The following is a 22,418-nucleotide window of genomic DNA, read 5'->3' as shown; positions in this document are numbered from 1 at the left end:
TTCGTAAGCATTTTTTGGATTTCAATACGACAGAAAACAGGAAAAAAACGGGCAATTATTTTCCTTTAGAGGGATTAGAGACATTTGGTCACAATAACATTCTGACAAAAGCTGAATTCCTTTTTCTTTGCACCATTTAAAATGACTTTTCTTCTTACTGTTTATCCAGTCAGTATTTTCAACCAGTAATATTTCAGAACATCGTCTTTTCGCATAAAATGGAACATCTCTCAGTAAACATAGTTAATTAATATTCCTTGTCGACATTTTATAATGAATTATTTTTTGGGAGGGGGAAGTGACGTAACACCGAATTCGTTTCTCTATCAAAACTTATTATGAGCCGGAGGATCTAAGAAAATGAATAAAAAAAGATGAGTTCAGTTCAATTTTTGCTGGCTCAGGAAATTAATTTTCTAGTTCAGGAGAATGAAATTTAGACGACGGAGTTAAAAAATAGGATCAACACATTGGAGTTTTTGAAATACATTAATGAACAAAGTAACTTGAAATAATGCTAACTTAAAAAAAAGGTTAGCTAATAATTCAAATATTTTAATTAACTATTAGTTTAATTAAATATGCAAATCTAATTAGTCTATAAATTGGCCTGTTATTTCAATTTATTTAGGTTGTAGCACTGAGCGTAATTAAATTTTACTCTGAAAATAATTAAACGCTGCAATGTTTTTGAAACAACCTCAATACTATAATTAATTTTCTAATTTTAAAACTATCTGAATTCTTAAGAAGCATTCACGATTCTTCTGAAGTCCTTCTAGTTAAAACATTGAATTCCTCCTTTCTGCAAGCCTTCGTGGTGTAACGGTAGCGCGGTCGCCGCGTATTGGAGAGGTTCAAGTTCGAGCCCCGGAGAGAGCATTGCTTATTTTTATACGTCTCTAGTATCAACTAACTTAAGTCTCTACAGCAATGCCCGAACTACAAACGTAGTGATTCTTCACCACCAGGATTTGGCGATTGGGTCCCCCTAAGCTGCAGTCGCCTTTTAAAGGGGGGGGGAGTATATAAGGCATTTTCTCCCTGCTTTCTGTGTGTCTTCGTGGTGTAACGGTAGAACACTGCAATATTTGAGAGGTCCCGGCGAGGTCACTGCATATTTTGCACATATTTCTGTCTCAAATCTTTCTGCTAATGATTCTAAAAGCTTAAGAATAGGGTGTCTGAAAAAGCGTCTCCAAACAGAACTAAGTAAATGCATAAAATTAAAAACAAAATTAGAATACAAACAAAAATTATTGTTAAATTAGTACCAAAATGAAGATCAAACTACTTCGACACTTATAGTCTATCTTCTTCGAGGTTCTTAGTATACATGTAATACTCAGAAGATAAAATATTATAACTAAAATTTATTCGGTTTGCTCAGATGGATAGGTTTTGTTGAAGCTAAAGTTTTCTTGTACGAAGGTAAAAAACATTTATCCATTCTTATATGTAGTCTTGAACTTATCTGATACCACTGCTGTGGAGATGTGGATCTTGAAAAACAAACTTAAAAGGTTATTTTTCCTGGAATGCGATACACAAAAAATGACTCTCTGAATGGTGTTCGTCGAACATTTTGCAGGTAAAAGATTGCGGAAGAAAATGTCCCTGAGAAACCAACGTAAGGAGGAAGACATCATGGAAGAAAAGAAAGAATGGAGAAAAAACTAAATTATAATAATTTGAAAGCTTCCAGATTTAACACTACTCCCAAAGGGGCGTTTTTTTTAACGTTCTGTGTGTTTCCTTTGATTATTAATTACCATGTTCTTCGCACGTAAACCATAAAATTCAGGTCAACAGGAATATCGAAAAATAATTTTAAAATGAGCACATCTTTAAAATTTCCAATACACAATCTCGCGAGCTGGAGATAAATGTGTTTTTCTCCGTAGAGTGTTACTATTGCTCGCTTTGAAATCTTTGAGTTTGTTAATTAAAAATTCGTTAAAGTTTTACAAAATATGGAACAGAAATTTGAATAAAACAAATTACAAATTCGGGCTTTCAGATGCCCATATTCGAACGGAAACGAACGTTATTCAAAATTTGATGGATCTAGGTATTGTTGTTTTATCGCAATGCGAGAAACATGCATACATTCATACAAATTCTTCATTATTTAATTTCATTAAATATAATACAGGGACCTAATATTTGGTAGCAAAAATGTGAAAAGTGAGCTAATGCAAAATGCTAAAACGAAATTAATAGCCCTTCAAGGCTAACGCCCTTTGGGCTAGCAATAGCACTTCTAAAACATAGTGTTATGAAACATCGTCGTCGAAAATAAAGCAGTTAAAAATATCTCATGTATAAAATGTCCGTATAGGAAATATCACGGTTAACGTTAAAGCACCTATAAATTGTCGTATAACGATAACATGGCAGACGTGCGTTTTTCAGGCTTTAAATTTTACAGATGTACATTTCCGTATTAATTTATGAGAACGAGAAGGAATAAAGATATTTTTACCTCTGCATTTCATATTTTTGGATTAGTTAATAATTCAATGGCGAACAAAACGAAAAAGAAACTTAAGTACAGAAAACTGAAAATGAGAAGGGAATTAAATGCTACATACAGAAGATAAAAATAATTTTAATTTTATGTAGTTAACTGTTAAAGGTCATTATTCAATTAACTTTTTTTATTAAGTTCTTATTTTTTATTAAGTTTTTTATTAAGTTTGGCAAATTTTTCATGGAAAATCAGAAAAGAGAGAGAAAGGAAAGCTGGTAAATTGGTGAGACAGCGCCAATTTGCCAGCTTTTATTCACCAAATTTGGAGGTAAATATTAGTTGGCTAATTTACCAGCCAACTAATATTCACCGCCAAATTTGGTGAGAAAGTCTCCAAGTTGGCGCATCTTTTGTTTCGAACCCTGTGTAACTGTAACTGTATCAGGCCATATGCAACTGCAACTGTGTATGCTTTCCAGATATTTCGAGAAATCTAGTTATGGAAATAGTAGAATTCCCTGAGAAACGGAAGAAAACTACATAAGGCCGGAGAGAGAAGCAGTTTTCAGTTTCGCTTAGAGAGAGCTTCAGAGATTAGTGTGCCAGCTTACGCTTCTAAGGTTTTTTGTATTGCCTTAATTTCGAGATTCCCAGTAGTTTGAAATGCTAACTGCTGATTGCGCTCTGCCATGGAAAGAAGAGCTGTGCGAGAACTTCTGTGTTAAATGTTTCAGAATTGCAAAGTATTCTTTTAAATAAACTTCATAAAGCTTTCATCGGTTCTGAGCAGTACATTCAATGCATACATAGTCGATTAATTGCTCAAAATGTGTTGTTACGAATTCTGTACAGAGATAGGTAATTTTAGTCAAATTATAAGTAAAATTGTTCAATTTCTTTTGTATAATGTAACATGAAACACCTAGAGAGACAAGCTATGACGGAAACATAAGAATACAGAGGCAAGTCCATTTAACATTCAGTGAATAGACACTTTGGTAATTTGGTGAGATATCGCCAACCTGGCAACGGTTTTGGCGACTTATTTTTGTCTCCGAATTTGGCAAGAAATAGCCCAAAATGGCCAAACTTGGCCATCATTTGGCTACATTTTGATCTCATCCCTGTATCACTGTAATAGGTATTGTAATTGAATAAATATAATTGATCACTATTTTAGCTGTAACCGTAATTTGGCCCTCATATTCCCTTCCAGTAATTTCGAGAAGCAGAAAGTACTAGAAATGTCTCGGCGATCGGTTAAAAACTATACAAGGTCGGAGAGAGCATATGTTCTCAGTAGTACACGTTATTGTTGCGAGTTGTTAGTTCAACATGAGTTCGGAGTACTGAGATCCCCGAATTAGCTTTCTCTTTAGATGCGCTTTACAATTCGTTGTTTTTAACATTCTTAGAAGTTTGAAGCGTAGCTACTGATTGCATTGTGTGATACTGTGAACACTTGTACAAGTATTTCGGCGGAAAATTTCAGCACTCTAAAACATTTATTATGATAAAAATAAAGTTTGTTAATATATTGTTACGAAATGTACAGGCGCGAAAAGATGGCTTCTCAGCAAAGCAGTTTTAGGGTTGCCATAAAATAGCAAGGAAAACATGATTGCCACATTTGGCGAGAAATCGCCCGTTTGGTGACATTTTGTGAAAAAAATGTTATATATACCTAGGACGGTTGGAGAATCTTTTAGAACGAATTCGTACCGGTTTAGCTCAGAATGTTCTCGAACACAAGCCGAAAGCTATATAAATCCTGCTGGCCCGTAGTCAGTATGTGTGTCTCGTCTAGCGAGTCAGTCCGTGCGGAGTCGATCGAGTTGACAGCCAGGCAGTGAGTGCCGAGTGGGTTGTCGAGTGCATCGAAAGAGTGTCTTCGTATATCGCGGTTAGTGCATCGTGGGGAGAGCTTGTTGAGATCTGAGAACTACTGAACCGAAGAGTCGGGAGCTGTGCTCTGTGTGTTGTCGAGTGCATCGCGAGTTGTAGCCTGGAGACTCTCGAGAGTACATGGAGGACCGAGAACGAGCAAGCAGAGTCGGGAGCTGTATTCTGGTGCTTTGCAGTGAAGCTGTCTCCACCGTGATAGCTTGATAACCTGAAAGCTGTGTAGCTGATTGTGTTAGCGTGTTTATAGTAGATCTTCGACGACTGTAAAATGTGACTTTGGAACTGTCCTGAGTAATATTGTCTAAATAAAGTGTTTCGATACTTCGTCAAGTGTCGTCGTCATTTACTCCAAATCCCCACGAACCCCGTACGAACGTGAAGGAAGAAAATAAAGTAATAATTGGTGTCAGAGGAAAAACACAAAAACATAATCGGACCTGTGTGCATTTACTCTATTAGGAAGCCGAACGTATGCAAAAGTATTTTTCAAATATCACATTTTTCTTAAGCAAATTCTGTAATAATCTTAAGTTTTACTAACGTTTATTTTATTTTAAATCTTTACTATCACTTCTTATTTTCTACTTCCGGCCAGAATTATAAGCGTTAAGGTTTTTATGCAAAGTTTGTCTGGCGAACGCCAAGTATTTAAGTTGTGGCTTTTTGCCAAGCGAGAGAGAGAAAGCAGTGAGTTGAAGCAGGCCGCTTACCTTAGAAGTTACGCAGTTGCTTGTTGCCTTCCAGGCCAGAGGTTTTAACCCTCTTGATAAATTTTAAACGTATTGTGGTGTTCACAGTTCTCTGTACTACATACGCTTCCTGTTAATATAAGGCCAATCTTCCACGTTTATTATTTTAAAGTTAAATTAGAGTTTAGTTCTATTTTTTATATTTTTACGTTAGGCCCCGAGTAGCGGGTCTGTGTATTCCGAAGTACGGAAGTTTTTGTAAATAGAGAAAAATAAAGGGTTTTGTATATCCTTCTTGTGTATCCTGTTTACTTCCCACAGTTTTGAACATAGCTTTAGTAAGCTCTCTGTTCCGAGTCAGGTCCTTGCATGTTCCCGAAGAAGGCAAGAAGGAACATTGAACCTGATAGTGGCGCTCAACGAAGAAGAATAACCATGGCCGAGTTTCAAGAAGAACCTGTGCTGCCTGTAGAAACGGCTCAGAATCCAGAAATGCCAGCTGCCGCCCTGGAAGGATTTGGTTACATCGTCCAGACCATGCGCGCTTCGATGAAACCAGAAGCAACATTTAATGGAAACTCACCGGTAACCAGTTTTTTGGAAAAATTGGATGACTACTTCATGCTCTACCCCGTGCACGAGTTTCAAAAAGTTACCTTAGCTACCAGCGCTTTGAGGGGCCAAGCGCTTAACTGGTTCAAATGTATAGGCAGAAGTCTCTTAGGTCAAGCAGGAAGTCCCACCTATACTTACGAAAATTTCAAGACTGCCCTACTAAAAGCCTTCCCTGTTGTAAGGGATCGTGCGAAATTAGAAACGGAACTTTTTAGTATATATCAACAAAGAATCGAAAACCTCTCAAGCTTTATTTTAAGAAAAATTCACGTCTTCAAACTCTTGTATGGAAACCGTCCGGATCCTGAAATAATTCAAGTGATTTTGCCGAGGTTACTGCCCCAAGTGCAAGACTTTATTGAATTAAGAAATCCGACTACACTGGAAAAGTTATTTGAGCTAGCAATCCAGTTTGAAAGTAGAAGAACGGCGGACGTTGAAAGAAGACGCCAATATCAACAGCGAAACCAATTTGGTGCGCCAACACTACAGCAAACTCAAGCACACTGCTACGGAAGCAAAGCGAATCAGTGGGCAAAGAAACCCGAGAATTCAAAAACAGCCGGCGAACGTCGACAGTTCAATAGCAATCCAGGAAAAAAGTCTCAAGGCCAGTGGAAAAAGAAGGAAAGCACGGAAACGAAAAAGTATTTAAACTAAAACGGATTTCTGCTGACGAGAGGGTTCGGAAATCCGAAGGCCACGAAAACCCCTCTTCCTACAAGTTAAATACAGTAATGGTGAAAAATTTGACTCTTCCGAAGATTGAAGTGTTGGTGAATAATATCCCAGCCACCGCACTCCTGGATACAGACGCGCAGTGTTCCTGTGTGGGAGAAGATTTTTTTAGGAAGTATTTTCGTAAATATCGCATATATAATTCGGATAATACGACAGTGTTAGCGGCGCAAGGAGAAAAATGTAAGTGCATAGGTAAAGTACCGTTGTATATCCGTATCAAGGACGAACAAGTAAAGGTGATGTTTTTTATAGTAAAGAATCTGCAAGCAACATATAATCTTAGGAATAGATTTTCTTTCAGACGCACAAGCAACACTGGATTTTAATGAAGCGTCCCTTAAACTGACAATGAAACCAGTTCATGCAGAAAAGGCTGAACCGCCGATGTTAAAACTTGACCACCTACCTAAGGACGAGCAAGGAAGAATCCGACAAGTGGTAAGTGAATTTGGTTCGTTATTTAGTGATATTCCAGGATTTACTCAGGTTACTAATCATAGTATTGACACCGGAGATGCAATGCCAGTTCGCCAAAAACCATACCGGTATGATAAGAATAAGGAAAAAATTATAGAATGGCATATCACCGATATGCTACGTAAAAAGATCATAACGCCCATCTCAAGTAGTTATGCTAGCCCGGTGGTTTTATGTAAGAAAAATAATGACTATCCTTTGACGCATCCAAAAAGGTGGAGATTCGCTATTGATTACCGTAAATTAAACTCCATAACTAAATATCCGGTATATCCGTTACCGATCATTGAAGAAATTCTAAGGAACATAAAATCAACCAAATTTATGACGACTTTAGACTTAACGACTGGTTATTTTCAAATAGGGGTTAGGCCTGAGGACGTGCCTAAGACTGCTTTTATAACCAATTCTGGCACTTATGCATTTTTGCGTGTGCCGTTTGGCCTTTCGGGGCCCCGGCAACATTTCAGCGATGCATGGACATTGTGTTAAGACCTGTTCTTGGAAAGTCCACATTTATCTATTTAGACGATATCATTATTACTAGTGATAATCTCGACCAACATGTACAGGATTTAAGACAGGTGTTTTCTTTATTAAATGACGCCGGTCTAAAAGTTAATGTCGAAAAGTGCAAATTTGCAGCCCCTGAATTAAAATATTTAGGTTACAAAACATCTCAAAAAGGAATCGAGACAGACGAATAAAAAATAATCGCTGTACAAAAGTATCCGACTCCAAACACGGCAAAGGAGCTCTCTTCTTTTCTAGGACTTTGTTCATATTATAGGTCCTTTATAAAAGATTTTGCAGCTATCGCTGAGCCATTGTTAAAATTAAAAAGGAAAAAGGCAAGATTCTCGTGGACAGGCGAAGCCAATAGTGCTTTCGAAAAATTAAAACAAGTATTAACGCAAGCCCCTGTGTTGAAATTTCCTGAAAAGGATGAGAATTTAGAAATTTCAGCGGATGCTTCGGATTCTGCGGTAGGAGCGGTACTTTCGCAAAATCAGCAGCCCGTGGCATTTTTTAGTCGAACTTTAAATCAAACACAAAGAAACTATTCCGCGACCGAGAGAGAGGCACTTGCAGTTCTGTTAGCAGTGCAAAAGTTCCGAGTCTATTTTGGAAAGGCGCCGATAACAGTGTACTCTGATCATGCGGCGGTAACTAGATTGTACTCAGGGAAAAAATTATCCCCAAGGTTAATAAGATGGGCACTTAAGCTGCAGGAATATAATCTGGTAATCAAGCATACCCCCGGAAAGGAAAATATCGTAGCAGATACCCTGTCAAGAATTAAAATAGATGAACAAGGTAATACCGTAAAGGTGGCAATGCTCACAGCATGTACAATAAATTCCCGAGAAACTGTAATAAACGAACTGGGTAAGGATCCTGAGTTTGGAAGCATTTATGGGTATTTAAAGGATCCTGAAAATTTTAGCCACCAAGATATTGTGGCGATAAGAAATAGGGCGGCCCATTACGAACTAATAGATGGTCTATTGTTCTATACAAAAACTACGAATTCCAATAACGAATTTCGACCTGTTATCCCAGCTAGTCTTAGATTAAATATCCTGCAGGAGCTCCATGACAGCCCTTTAGCATCTCATGCTGGTATTCGAAAAACTATCCAACGCGTACGCGAGGCAGTCTATTTTCCTGAACTGCAAAAGTTAACAAGGGCGTATGTCCAGTCCTGCCCAACATGTCAAGCAGTTAATTATATTAATTTCCGCCCGGCCGGGTTTCTAAATAGTATTAAATCCGAATTTCCAAATGAAATAATTGGCATCGATTTATTGGGCCCTTTCCCAAAAAGTCAGTTAAATAAATGTCGCTATCTCCTTGTTATGGTTGATCATTTTAGTAAATGGACCGAAATTGTTCCCTTAAAACGAGCCTCCGCGAAATTAGTTACTGATTCTATTTTAAATAAATATATTTTAAAATACGGGGCGCCCCTAAAAGTTATATCGGATAATGGTCCTCAATTTGTAAGTAATATATTTGAAGACATGTGCCAAAAACTGGGCATACGTCATTTAAAAATAGTTCCGTAGCGGCCGCAATCAAAGATAGCGGAACGGGTCAATAGAAATATAGTGAAAATTATCCGTAGTTATGTTAAAAATTTTCATAAAAGCTGGGATAACTATGTCAATGAATTTGCTTTTACCCTTAGGACCGCAAAACATGATACAACGGGCAAAACTCCTGCTGAGTTATTTTTAGGCAGAAAGATTATAACGCCGTTAGATAAATTATTTTATGTGCAACAAAGAGCGCCAGAATTTAAAATGGGTGATATAGAAAAACTAATTAAGGAAGCAAAGAAGAATACGGAAGTAGCACAAAGAAAACAGAAGCTCTATTATGATTTGAAACGACGGGGAGTAACTTATAAAGTAGGGGATGAAGTTTTAAAAATTAAGCATTCACTTTCTTCAGCACCAGAAGATAAGACTGTCAAATGTTTTCCACGATTTGAAGGACCATATGTTATAGAAAAAATAACTCACGCTGTAGTAGTCTTAAAAGCCAGAAATGGTGAAACCTGCTCCGCAAACATTGATCAAATCACACCCTACTTCGATCGTAATAAAATGCAAATATTTTCAGATCTTTTGCAGGATCCGGCACGGCAGACACCGCAGGCACAAGCTCCAGAGGTGGAAAAACGACAAGTACAAGGGCAAGCCATTAAGAGGCAGGAGCAAGTGAAAAGAAAATTTCCCCGCGGAAAAATTGAAGGTAGCAAGAAAAAGAAGCCGTTCCACCTTCCAGAAAAGAGAGTTCACGAACACCCCCAGAATGAAGAAGGGAGAAGGACGACGTATGTGAAGAGAACCAGGAGAAATGAAGGCAACTACAACCCGGCTCTAAAACGGAAGATCTACTCATCCGACAGGACTCTCCGCAGCAAATGTCGCCGAACTGCGGAAGGGCGATCAGCGGCGGAGGAAAAGTTACAAGGAAAATTTGAACGGCCAGCAACGAGGTCCAAGCAGGAACACAAAAGAAGTTTCCCGGTTCCGCCAAGACCAGCTGCCATCAAACGGCCATGACCACAAGCAGAGGAGAAAAAAAGGTATTCAAGGGTGACCGAACTGGTGAAAAAAGGAAGCTTCCAGAGGAAGGCACTGAAGGGCGAGCCCGTACAAGAAGGAGGATAAATCAAACTACTATCTGCAATACCTTTAAGGACTGGGCCCAGAAAAGGATGTCCGAATATCACAAAGATAAGTAAAATTTTATGTTACTTTGCAAACTTAAGTTAATCTTTCATTCTTACTGCATGTGGCAGATTTCAAGAAGTTTTTCCTCATGGGAGGTCTACCTTTATCGCCAAAAGGGCGAGAAATGAGTTGTTACCGATTTTGGTATTATGTTTTTCAATTACTCGCGCGTAAAACTAAAGTTGATGTATAATAGCGTTATGTAAAGACTTAAATATTGTAAAAAGTTATTGTATAAATTTTATTTAAAACATTCTAGCAAGAAAGAAGTTTTAGTATGAAAGACTTTTTGAAATGTAGTATTTCAATGTAGAAAGAATTAGCACTTGCTTTGAAAAGAATAGAAGTTAACAATGTACTACTAATGTATGTTTTCAAATGTGTAAAATTAACGGCATGTTGATATGTTCTTATATACAATATGAACTGTTATTTTAAATGTTAAGAAATACCGTGATATGGTAAAAGTGAATGTTAAATTTTTTTTTTATTTGTGTGACTGTAAAAGTCTAGATCATGGTGAACATGTGTTAAAGGTTGAATGATGTATTTAGGCTCTCTGACGCTACACTTTAGAGTTAGCTACTTTCAGAATAGTACCTCAGGGTTTAGAGTTGAAATTAGGCTGTGTTACGAGGTCTTGGCATGTTGAATTTTAACACGTTAATGTTTTGATTGTAGGAGGAAGTGTGGAACACGTAGACAGAAACACATTCGTGCTTGGTGTTCTTTTACAACACATGTCAGAGAGCACGGGGAGAGATAATTAAAATAGTCATGAATGAAATAAGAATGTTAAGAGAAGTATAATTATACATGTTACTTGCCATTTCATTGTGTAACATTTCATTAAACTAGTTTTCCTTCCAGATATCTGGAAGAAACCAGATTTGAATAAGAGCTCCTGTTTGGATGCAGTACAGATGAAAAAAATTATGTATCCTGGGAGCTGCTATTGTAAAAACAAATTTCTTTCTTTTAAATTTCTAGTTTCTAGCGAAATATATTTGTAAAAGGTTGGCCTTGCGTTAGATTCTAGAGCTAAAAGTTTTCAACAAGGTCGTTTTAGACCTCATTTTCAAACTAATTAACTCTGGCGGGAAGTATGTAAGGATCTTAAGTTTTACTAACGTTTATTTTATTTTAAATCTTTACTATCACTTCTTATTTTCTACTTCCGGCCAGAATTATAAGCGTTAAGGTTCTTATGCAAAGTTTGTCTGGCGAACGCCAAGTATTTAAGTTGTGGCTTTTTGCCAAGCGAGAGAGAGGAAGCAGTGAGTCGAAGCAGGCCGCTTACCTTAGAAGTTACGCAGTTGCGTGTTGCCTTCCAGGCCAGAGGTTTTAATACTCTTGATAAATTTTAAACGTATTGTAGTGTTCACAGTTCTCTGTACTACATACGCTTCCTGTTAATATAAGGCCAATCTTCCACGTTTATTATTTTAAAGTTAAATTAAAGTTTAGTTCTATTTTTATATTTTTACGTTAGACCCCGAGTAGCGGGTCCGTGTATTCCGAAGTACGGAAGTTTTTGTAAATATAGAAAAGTAAAGGGTTTTGTATATCCTTCTTGTGTATCCTGTTTACTTCCCACAGTTTTGAACAATACTTTAGTCAGCTCTCTGTTCCGAGTCAGGTCCTTGCATGTTCCCGAAGAAGGTTAGAAGGAACATTGACCCTGATAGTTCAAAGAAATATAATTATTGTGCACTCTGACAAATTTAAGGAAATCTGCCAAATTTAAGGGATTTAAGGAAAATTTAAGGAAACGAATAGTTTCGTATTTTTCTATGAAAATTTACTCATTGTAATTTTATAATTACAGGTAGGAAGAAGCGGCCAGGACACAAGAATTCCACTATTTGTCATACGGGTATAGTCCCACCGCACTACATTCCTTAACTTTAAAACAGGCGCTTTAAGGACTCTGCACGTCCCCATCCGCAACTGCGACCGTAACTCGCGTCGTCATTACCCCACAGCATTTATTTTCGCCACCTCAGATTGGACTGTAATTGAAGTCAGCCTCCACTGGCAAGCTTTTCATGAAGCGATGCACTCTAAATGGAAATTGATTGTGGGGGGGGCATTTAAACCATCCAACCTTTTCTCCGCAGCTATTGTTCCCGTATTTAAACAGTCAAATCATTCCAGAAAAATATTGTTGAAGTTCCGATTTTAAGCAATAGACAATAGCTGTGCAGTTCCGTCTCAGTTTTATTTGGGAACACCGCGGAGGACAGATCTGAGGGTCTCCCACCAAACCACGCCTACCACCAAACCACTTAAAAAGACTGTCGTCTCACCAGTGCTTTAAGTGGCCCCATGCTACACAGACACTATATAATACTTACAATCATCCAGAGCTGACCTTCCAGTTCAGCCTTCCGTTTACATTAACAATGCTTAAAACAATGCAAAACTGTCTATCGGCTGAAGAAAATAAGCAACAAATAATTCAAGAAATGAGCATTTTTTAAGCACAAACTAGCGTAATAAATGAATATATATGCTGAGTCCATTTTGACAAACTTAATTACACAAACTATGCATAGCAACTAGTGAACATATATGCAGTGGTAGATAATCAGTAGACACTTGAGTAGATGTTTACGGTTGACAGCGTCAACTGTAACTACCTACTGAGGCATGAGAGATTATATACTACCTCATCGAAATGTATCCAGTGTAAATGGTCATTTATCTCAAAACCTGCCAAGTCAGTAATGTGGCATACGTCATGAATATGTTACTATTTCTGTCCTGGAGGGGCTAGACACTCCACCTACATGGCTTTTACGTAATTACCCTTATATGTAATATAAATACTGGCTACGTTATTCAGAAAATCCTTTACGAAAGCAGTCTTTCTTTTGAGTCTGCTATGTTTTGTTAGAATTAATTAGAGAAAGAATTAGCCTTTCTAACGGTTTTGTTCAAATATTATTCATCTTTGCAAGACGATAGTAATGATAATTCATTAAAAGCTCAAGTATGTTGAATTGTTGAATCTCACTTTGAGTTAGATTGTACACTATGACCTAAAAAAAATAATGTCTGACTTAAGATATTTCTTTTATCTAAATGAAAAGAGTTTTTTTTTTTTGTAAATTTCTTTGTTGTCTGAGTGAAAAAAATTCTGATGGTTATATTTCGTAATTAAAACTTATCCACAGTTAAAAAATTATTTTTCAGATTTATTTCAAATAATTCTAATGTATTAAATAAACCGCTACATAACTTACTTTATTCTTCAACTAAAAATAAAAAATCTGATCTGTACACCACATGACTTCCTTGTACGGAATATTAAATTATACGCATTTTTTCTTGCATTTCATTTAAACGTTGTAAGGATTATGTTAATTTTATTAACAGTTAAATTTTAAGTTCCTTTCCTGTCAAATTCTTAACTTCAACTTACTACTTCCGGCCAGAACGTAGTTTTGGAATCTGATGAATATTTAATGAGGAGAAGCGGTATTTAAAGCACGAAGTTACTTACTGAGACAGAGAGAGAATCAGAGTTTCTAAACTACGCGCGTCTGTCTTTTTGGCCGCTCTCTCTTTCAAAGCTGCATTTACGCTCGGCCGTACTCAGGCCCTTGTTAGCTTCGTAGTAAGTTAAGGGGCCAACTCTAATTGAACCTTGATAGCTTTGGCTATACTTATTTAGTTAATCTTAGACACTTATTTCCTCGAAAAAATTCCGGAAGGGATTAACCATGATTTAGTTCGCAATAATAAATGAAGGCGTTATCTTTGTTGTTGCGAAGCCAAGTGTCTCTAGATTGCCAACAAATCCACTGTCCTGCTGTTTCAAATGTAAACAAGCAATGGCCGCCATCAAGAAAATTATTAGGCTTAGCGGCACTTAAACAATTTTAACATTGTTGATAATTCTAAAATTATTGCATAGAGATTTACTAAAGGCATAAAAACCTTAACCGGAAGATAATATTTCAATCATTTTTAAAGCAAAAAATGTACAATTTACAAACATATAAGAGTAAAGAAACGGAGATCATTGAGCCGGGTAACAGAGTGGATATATATATATAAATATATTTATATACGTTTGGTGCAGCCGATTGCAACCAAAATACGAGGTGCACATCTACATGTTATAGCAGTACTATATACAAAATTTCAACGTTCTGAGACTACTCGTTTTTGAGTTATGCGGGATACGTACGTACGTACATACGTTCGTACAGACGCCACGAAAAATTCTCTTCAGAATTCATTTTAAAGCAGTTTTATAACTTTTTTGGAGTAAAAGAGTCTTTTATTCTGTCCTTATGTACAGATATCAGGTAAAAACATCGTTAAATTGCATTCGATAGCGGTCAAAAAGGATATTTTCATCGAAATATGCTGCCTGAAAATTTTCACGATTACAATACTTCCCTTTTACTTCGTACAAGGAAGTAAAAACGACGAAAACATTTCAAATTTGACTAAACTTGAGGATTAACAATAGTAAAATGTTCTCTTTCTTTCGTTTGTTAAATTTTTCTTTGTTGCATATACAGGTTGTGTCACAAATATTGGGAGAACGTTAAGAGCAGATAAGTTACTTCAAATGGTTTGAGAACTGCATAGCAAACCATGACCGCAAATTTCATTGCAATCCGCTAGGTGATGCTTTCCACGAGGGTGATGGAGTGGAAATATCTGATTTTTAATCATTCGAGGAGAGGCGTCGGAAGAAGAGCTTGCAACCTTAAAGGAAAAGGAGATAGTAGACATGCATTTTTTGTACGAATTGCTTGATGGCAATGCACGAGCAGCTCTACTATGACTGTATCGAGAATAGTTTCATAAAAGAGATGTTATCATGTGGTCTACTGCTGCGTGATGCGGACAGCAGACAACGGTACCTGAGGGTTCCTACCGAACCTCAGAGAGATATAAAGGATTACTTTTTTTTTAATGTGCATCACAATTTTGTGAATAAGGGTCTTTAACAGGTAGTAGATGTAGTGAGAGAGGCCACAACTGACTCGTACGCCCTCCATGTAATACAACCAGTTGGATGTCGTAGATGAGATTTCAAGTACCAGTACATTTACCATTGCTGCATAGTGCCGTTGCAGAAAAATTACTAGAAACCATCTTTATCATGAATTGTAGATGTTCATCAGACAATAGATTTCTTCTCTGAGATTCAGTAATTTTTCACCTGTTGAAACATCTGCGCGCGTATAAATGTACTTCCAAACAAATTGATTATTCTTATTGCAAACATTCGTGAATCAGGGTATGCTCCTGGGTATTTTATACTTTAGACAAGTATAAAATAAAGTTAATCAATGGTGTAGTAGCCAGCACACTCGGCGCTTATTCGATAGGTCCGCGGTTCGATCCTCGGAGAGGACATTGCTCCTTTTTCACATCTCTTGCTTCAAAGTAACCTAATGACTTGACATGCTAACACAGAATTAGCCAACAATCTACAATGCTAGTTAAAGAATTACCAATTCTCAGGTCTGTGTGTCAAATTCCTACAGATTTAGTTTGACTTTTAAATTGCTACATTAAAATAAGATATCATTGTAGCAAAGACATAAAAATAATAGATACTTCTTTTTTAAATGTCTATTTTGTTTTTAATTAAATTTTTGTTTGACGAAATTTCTTATTGAATATACCATTAGTTTACTTAAATAAGGACATTTTTAACGATTCGTAATCTCTTAAGAGAAAAATACTCTACTAACTGTCTAGCGTGGCGTTCAGTACATTTTAATATAAATCTTGATTAAGTATTTTATATTAGACAATGGGTGGAAATATTCATTGTAAAAATTACAGTCCAAAGGTAGGAAACTAAAATTTTAAAATAATTTGAAACATTTAAAATGTTGCATTATTACTTAACATTTTACGCTGATCTGTTGACATATTCAATTTCATAGCAAACTAGCTATGAAAAAACTAGCTATAAACTATTGACTGATGTTAGCTACTCTTCATTCATAAAGTACTCGGGCTTTAGAAAGAACGAAGAGGTTTCATTTGGTGAGGGGACGGAAAGACATTTGTGAAATACCGTTTTCGAAGTATTTGGGAAAAGCTGATGCAGAGCACATTTAAATTTTGCTTTAAATTTCAACACTGTTCTGGAACGTTCTTTATTTTTCTAAAGAGATAATTAACACTGCGAAATCTAGCGGCTTCAGTAAGAACTGATATTTGCTTTATTGTCGGTTATGTCTATTTTCTGAAAATCAGCATTCAGTTTGAACGATTCAGTTTGACCGCTTTTGAAATATTCTGGAAACACTAATAGACAGTGCGTTTAAATTATGTTTTAAAGGTGTTGCTACCTCTCCTGGAATGTTCTCCATTCCTTTCAATAGTAAACGAACATGGCGCTATTTGAAGGTTTTTAATGAGAACAGATAGGAAGAACGCAACAATGGTGACGTGAAATTAAGGTAAGTAACTAGATTTCAAAATTGACACTATGTAGAAACATCGGTATTTATTCTTTAAAAAAGAAATTATGAATTATTTGCTGAATATGAATGACATCCACTGATAGGGATAACGCAACAACGGCGACTGGAAATTAATATGGGTAATATGTACGCACCCATCACTCATATGGTAATAATGGTAATATGTACTCATCATATTTAATGTCTGATAGGTCATATGTAATGTGGGATGTGCAATATGTACACCACATGTAACGTGTGAAGAGTAATATGTACAGCATATGTAATTTGTGATGGGTAATATGTACACCATCTGTAATGTGTGATGGGTAATATGTACTCACCATATGTAGATGTGTGAGCGCACCGTTTCTAATATAAACGCCCGTGGGGTTTTTTATGGAAATCTTATACAGGCAGCGACCTTTCTTTTGTTCTGAAGGTAAAGTGTGCAAACTTCAGATGTGTATGAATTACACAGACAAACATAGAAAACGAATACTCTTCATTATATATATAAATATATCTGGATGATTTTAATAAATCCAGCTAGTACAATTCCACACTTCCAGCTAGTAATTAATAGCAGCTGAAATAAATCTGCATGTGTAGGTTTTAAATCGCTTAGTTTGTTAGTTAATAACTAAGTAAATTTGAAAGAATTAAATATGTTATGTTTTACTGAATAATATCGTGCTTAATATATTTTAATTTGGGGAAGCATCAACAATTTTCTTTTAACCTCTTCGTCGTCCATAACGCGTCTAGCGCGTTCAAGTGAAACTTCTGCAGGGCGGCCGTAACGCGCTTCAAGCGTTCTTCTACATTTTAAAACTTTTAAACGTTTAAAACGCTTTCTAAATTTTTACTTGTTTGAGTTTTTATTTTTGTTTGTTCTAATACCTCATAGAGGGCAGCACTAATCAGGCATTATATTTCTAATTGAATTCCCCCCCGAGTTTTATGAATATTCGCGCCATTTTAAATTAAGATACAAGACAGTAAGAGATGGCTGCAACGTCTACTCAGCAGAAAAAGAGAAAAAATGAAGTTGTGAATTGGAAAGACAAGAAGGATATACGTTTAATGTGTACAGTCCATAATAACTCGATGATTGATGATTAAATTTGGAACACGGAAAAGAAAAGTAAAAAACCAATAATTTTAAAAGATTACAACAACAAAATGGGAGGAGTGGACCGCGTGGATCAGATGTTATCAAAATATCCTGCTGTTATAAATAAGCAGAGATATTATTACTTTTCCATTATCCTTTATTTCCTTATAATTTTACTTAATGCGCTACGAAAGCTATACATGGAAAGTTATGATGTACAGGGAAAACAACATTACACGCTAAGAAAAACAGAGGACCACTGGGGAGAAATTTTCGCGGACAAGAATGGACGGCGAAAGGGTTAAATGGCACAGTTCCTTTACAAAATTCGAAAGCCAAATATGCTGCGCTTTGCAGAAAGGCAACGCACTTCTTTTATATTGCCGTATTTTCCATTAAATTTGAAACATAAATATATTACACTTTGCAGAATGGCAACAGAAATCTTTCAAAATGCTGAGTTTTTAATTAAAAGTCATTGAATTAGCGTAAAATATATATGCATATGAAGAGCATGGACATTGTGGGGTGGTGTTTGAGAATTCTTATGTAGACTGTGACCTTCCCCTTTTTTGAAGGTCAAGTGTGCCAGCGTTCATCAACATTTTAACAAAACTGTCGAATTTTATGAAAGGCAAATATGGATCCTTCTTTTATAGATTTAAAATTTATCTACTATTTCGAAGGAAATTCTAGCCTGCAATAAAACACGTTCTGCAAGGACAAAAGTCTCTTAAATATATTATTTGTTTGTATTGGCATCTTATTATCAACTTTTGCAACACGTTCAAAAGCTATCAGATAAACGTTCATGAGCATTCACTAAAAATTGTGAATTTTTACTTGCTTCTGTTACTTAATATTCACTGTACTTTCTCTGATATATGACTCTAACACAGTCATATATCACAGAAAAATATAAATTTCTATTTTAAATGTTTCATATTCTGCTAATCGATGCAGGATTCTCTCGAAATTTACAAAAAAGAAAGCATTTCTAAGAACGTCTATTAAATAATGGATATAGCTTCGTATTAAATGTGAAACATATTGTTACGAATTTGGTATTTAAAAAGCTAATGTTAGTTCAATTATAAATTAAATAGTTTTATTTCCCGCGCAGTGCAGCGCGTGACGAATATTAAAAGAAAGCTAAGCCGGAAAATTGAAAATACAAGAGAGCGTGCATGTAACATTTAATAAATATTTGTTTTTGATTTCGAGAAAGTACTAGAAAATTCTCGCGCGCGATTTTAAAATCTTATAAAAGGAGGCAAACCTCTCAGTTCGTGGTAGTTACTTAGTTTATTGTTGTTTTAAGAGTTTGTTTAGAAAACTGCCCTTGTTGACTGTAGCGAATTCGCGGATTAGCTGTCTTTAGCCGTTTTGAATTAAGTTCTATTGAACGTTTGAGTAGTTAGAAGATAACTAATGTGATATATTGTTATACTGCACGGTTATTTGAAGACATTTAATCATATTTGTTGTGATAATAATAAATTTTCTTCATTTTTCATCGGACATGTGCATTCATTTCGTAACGAACCCGTACGCACGCAACAATAATTTAAATTTCTATTAATTAAAAAATTAAAGTTTCGTCTCAGTCATGAAAGAACTGCTTATTGTACCTCATAAAAGTATTCATTGCTGAAATCCATATGAAAATAATTCCATCTTTTGCTACTCAATTAGTAGATACCAAACCTCGTTCTAATGAGTCCTCATCTCTAATGAAAATTTATCAGGTTTTTAAATTAAATTTCAAAATAAAGTTCCTTCTGTTAATTAATACACAAATTTTGATTTCATTCCTAAAAGAATTACAGCGCATTTTTAATCATTAGAGAAATTATGAAAGCAAATAGAAAAAAAGTTTATCTCTCCCCTTAAATTAATTAAATTTCAGAGGAAATTTCATACGTTTTTAGAGTTATTCGATTAATAAATTTCAAATGGGCCTCTTTCCTATTAGTTTTTTTCGTCTTCGCAATATACAGTTTCGCGATTACTGTAGAAGATGTGCATGGTTAGTCACGGTAAACGGAAGGGTTGTAGAGACATTAGGTATGTTTTGGAAGCAGAGAAGATGAAAAATTGGCAACGCCTTCGCCGGGAATCGAACCGCGACCTCTCAATCACGCGTCGAGCGTGCAGACCACTACACCACCAAGGTTAGCAAAGGAGGCGGGAGTAATACCTTATACACTCCCCTTTTAAGGGTGACTGGGGTTTTTAGAGAACCCAATCGCCAGATCCTGGGTGAGGAGAATCATCATCCAAAACCCTTTTAGTTCGGGCGCCACTGTAGAGACATTCGCATTTTTGGAAGCAAGCAAGATGAAAAATTAGCAATCACCTTCGCCGGGAATCGAACCGCGGCCCTTTCAATTACGCGCTCAGCGTGCAGACCACTACACCACGAAGGCTTGCAAAGCAGATGGGAAAAATACCTTATAGGGTAAATCAAAATCGCGGGTGATTCAAAAACAAATCAAGATCACGGATAATCAAGGTTAAGTTAAAAACACATGAGAGACAAATAACTAATATTATAATTAAAAGAAATACAATATTAACAATTTACCAGCGCTTTGAAGCAATTACATTTACAGAATAAGCTTATTTACTAACGTAACAAAACAGTATTTGAAATAAAAGCAATTTACAATAAATATTTGTAAAGTAAGCATCATTAGAACTCCAGAAATTAAGATATAAATGATATCAAGGGGCATTATTTGCGGAAAAAATTTGAACAATTTACTGAAGTCGTGTAAAAAATTCCATTAAAGTAATTTTTTGAATTGCTTTGTTGTGACTAACGCTGCAGCAAATTAGGTTCAAGAATCCATCGTGCAAAAGAAGAAAATGCTCTCATTAGCAAGGGTTTGCACACTTTACAAATGACAGTTTATTCTTAGTATGGATGGAAAACTCCCTGAACAGACAGACTTCAGGGTCATCTAACCCTTTTCCTTACACTCTAAAAAGGACTTAAAATCACTTAAATATATTGTTTGTTTGTATTGGCAACTTATTACTAGCTTTCGTAACAGAATGAAGCATGTTCAAATGCTATAAGCTAAAGGTTCAGCAGCATTCACGCTCAGCATGGCAGTATTTGTCACAAAAGAAATACGCTACGTAGTTCGAAATCTGAATATCCAGTAAAAAAAAAAAAAAAAAAAAAAAAAAAAAAAAAAAAAAAAAGAGAGAGAGAGAGAGAGAGTCAGTTATAAATGAGTTAACGAAAAATGTTATAAATGAGATTTTTCTCCCAACTAACAGATTCCTGCATATCACATTTCACATTCAAACACCTGCTGGCTATGAATGTGGCCTATGGCAATACATTGTTAGCTACTATCACATTTCGGGGCTTTGAGTAATTGTGAGGGATTAGCATTCTTATACCTGATCTAAACAATAAGTAAAACAACAATGTTGCTACATCTATGTATCCTCTTAGCAGATTAAAACTGATGGTCTTAAAATTCGTAATTGCCAACGCTCCGACAATTCCGGATCAGTGTGCTGTATACACTTAAAGAAATCCATGTATTCTTTGGAAAATGAGCGAACGTTTAAAGCAGCTGACCAGCTGTCTTCCCTAGCACTATGCGAAAAGAGGCAAGCGTTTTTGTTGGGCAGTGTTTCTGTATTTCGGATTATACACAACTAAATTACGTACTAGTTTGGATAAAAAGAACTCATAAATACCGTAATATAATTTACGGTCACTGCTGTAATCTCTTGCATTCTTCTTCTTCTTTTTTTTTTGGAGGGGGGGGAAGTCAACAATAACCGAGAGGTAAGACCATTGAACACGGGTAGTTCAAAGTAGATTCAAACCTTTCTGAAGTAGATAACTGTTTAGGAGGTGTGAAATGTAAATACACTTTGTAATGTAAAAAAAAGATCTAGTTTCTCTTTAAAGTGTCCTCTAAGAAGAAATTCTGCTTCTATTAACATTTTCATGCCTAAGGGATGGGGAGACCACTACATCTTCTAGTGCCCACTGACAAAGAAATTTCAACTGAAACATCCCTCAAAAAACTTGCTAGGTATTTAATTGACTTCTCATTAAAAATGCAGCTTTAATCGTCAAAATCAATAGTATCTTAAACAAACTAGCAAACAAAGGCACAAATTTGTGTCAATTAACATAAAGGAACATTAAATTACTGTTGCTAGCAGCATCGTGGACGTGCTACAGTAGTTCTTAAATGAAATACGATTTTCAGACTGTATTTCATTTTATTTATTATTAATTGTATTATGATCGTAATATTTATTCAAAAACATTATAGTAGGACAGTATTTAGGACTTTGATTAAAACTGCATTTAAAAGTACATTGTTGTATGAGTAAAGTTTATGTACTACTGTAAAAGTAAGAGGGAAGTAACTTGATCAATGTGGCAAGCAATATTTTAGCAAGAGAAGTAATATTGTGCCAAGAAGCGTAGTTGAGTGCTCTCTGCGAATACTCTCAGCAGCAGTTAAGATGGTTGCTCCAAGGATGCTTCGTGGATAGAGGTGTTTCCTTTTGTCTTATTGGAGACAGACTGGTACCTCTTCCACATGAGCCTCTATCTCTCTTAGGCAAATAGCCCTCGCGTGCTTTGCTATTATTAAACAAATAATTCAGAAACAGTCTGGATTTCATTTGAATTCAAGCGTTTTAAAAAATAAAAGGTTATTT

Source organism: Stegodyphus dumicola, chromosome 3, assembly GCF_044657685.1.
Source record: "Stegodyphus dumicola isolate Sdum_Otavi_A_Nest chromosome 3, ASM4465768v1".
NCBI lineage: Eukaryota > Metazoa > Arthropoda > Arachnida > Araneae > Eresidae > Stegodyphus > Stegodyphus dumicola.
Note: the sequence above shows the minus strand (reverse complement) of the source record.